The 2,320-nt window shown below is 35.6% G+C and overlaps 1 pseudogene; it reads right to left on the minus strand.

The window, feature by feature from the left end:
• Positions 1 to 410: 410 nt before the first annotated feature.
• LOC136163532 (small ribosomal subunit protein eS1-like) lies at positions 411 to 863 on the minus strand (annotated as a pseudogene).
• Positions 864 to 2,320: the final 1,457 nt, after the last annotated feature.

The raw sequence follows: 2,320 nt of genomic DNA on the forward strand, positions 1-2,320 counted from the left end.
TTCCCAACCATCCCACAAGTGCCCTGAGGATTATTTGCAAAATTCATTATTTTTTTTTCAACAAATAAGATCTTTTGTTTGTCACCATTAAAAGTCTGCATTTTAAACAGATTCTTGGACTGGTGGCTTGTATCCATCGTCCCGTTCACCTTTAGCACCACCAGCAGCTTTTCCAGAACTACCACTTCACCATGTAACTCCATGAGTTTTCCCAATGCAAACTTGGGCTTCTTCAGCATTTTTTCTTTCCTAATGAAGACATCATGGAGAAGATAAATAGATTGGCAAGATTTTTCTATGTCTTTCCCAAGGCTATCTGGAATCAATTTATTGGCCAACTCTTTCAAGTCATTTGTCTGCACCTTTCAGGTCATGATTTCCATCATCTTCTTGCAAATCTGGTGCACCTGCTAGTGCTGGACATAAGAGGTCATCTGAATCTGATTGCTGCATTTTTTTTTTAATTAAAACCCTTACAAAACAGATGAAGCAAGTAACCATTGGTAATCTTGACAACAACATGAGCTTTAATCATGGTCTGCCATTTTTTGATCCATGCCATGGAAATTAATTAAGCATTTTTTGCCCTGAACATCCTCAATAATTAGTTTGGGTTTTCTAAATGCAACTTCATCATTGTGCAGATCATCAAGACTTACTTCAAAAACATGCCTCTTCAGGTCATCAGATGCAATTTTGGTTCCTTGAGATCTTCTGACCAATGTTTTACCAATATTCTTTATATTGAACGTAGCTGGTGCTTTCACATCATACCCATCTTTTTTCGAAAATGGATCAACCACTTTCTTCTTGGCTCCCCTTTTGCCTCCTTTCATAAGGTGCTTGTTCTTGCCAACCACCATGGCGCTGCTCAGAGAGCCAAAAAGGGCAAAATTCTTTATTCGTCTCATATTATTTCCTTGCAAAATTACTGTGTGGTTCTCACTGGTTTATCCGTTTAAATTCTAAGCCCATATGTGATATTTAAGACATCCACAGCCCTCTCTAAGCTTGTCTCACAATGTTTCTCAAAGACTTCATCTCCTCCAAAAACATTTTCATTCTACGCTTTCCTAACATGTCCACAATTCTTCATCTTTGTAGCTTTCATTTACTCATCAAATAGTTAGTGGACCAATACTCAATGGCAAGGCCTGGGCTAGGTCTTGCTGATGATACAGCCTCTTTTCCCTAAAATACACACCTACTCCCTCATGCTGTTTCTGTGACAGGGATGGCCTCCCCTCTTTCTTGTGACACCCTTCTCTTGAAATTCTGCAGTGAGATAGGATATGTCTGATGTTGTGAAAAGCATTTTCCAACATGTATCGAGAAATTCAAAGACATTCTTGCCCTTTGAACTAGTGATCCCCACTTTTTGGGAATCTAAGGGTATAATTATAATCCAAACTGTAGAAAAATAGTTTGTGTAAAGAGATCCACTTTGCTACCTTATTCATCAGCTTTATTGATAGTATTGAAAATGGAAATAACATATATAATACAGGATGACATAAACAAAATTAATTTTATTATAAGAATAATAGAAGACTTTTAAACTCTACTTGATAAACTTTGAGGAATATAATACATTTGCTCAATTTCCAAGTACAGAAGCTTCTCATAATATGAGAAAATCATAATGAAAGAATGCATATGCATTTATGCATGTGTGTATGTATTTAATCTTTATAACTGTTTAATAAATTATTTTAAAATTATATATAATAAAAAAGACTATGAGTAAACAAATTACAATATTACCAGTGATTATCTCCAGAATATGGATTGTAGATAATTTCTTTTTAATTTCTTTTATGTCTTCCAAATTTTCAATGTAGCAAGCATGTATTATTTTCCCATGATTTATTTTTACCTGCACTTGTGACTTAGCCAATTCTATGTGGGTATTTTAGTGCCCAGATGTACTCCAACTTGGCCGCAGGTCACCAAAATGCACATCCCTTTCTATGAACTCAAGTAACACTCATCACCTTTGTCACTAGTCGGGCATATAGTACAACACAATATACTTTAATTGTTTGGGAAAAGACTTTTCTCCTCAATTAAATTGCGAGCAAACAGGAAGCATGACTTAGGCATTGCTGTTACCTCAGCATTGAGCCAGTTGACTTGTGGGGGAAAAAAAGTTCTGGGGGAATAATCTGTGTTAATAAGTATTAAGGCCTTTTAGTATTAATGGACCATATAAGTAGCAAGTTACTCTTTGATTTGAAAGAAGTGATTGTAAATTAAGTTCATATAAGATATCTGCCTGAAATATCCAGGAAGGGAAGAATATGAGGACTGGCATTGTTTA

This window comes from Muntiacus reevesi, chromosome 3, assembly GCF_963930625.1.
Source record: "Muntiacus reevesi chromosome 3, mMunRee1.1, whole genome shotgun sequence".
Classification (NCBI taxonomy): Eukaryota; Metazoa; Chordata; class Mammalia; order Artiodactyla; family Cervidae; genus Muntiacus; species Muntiacus reevesi.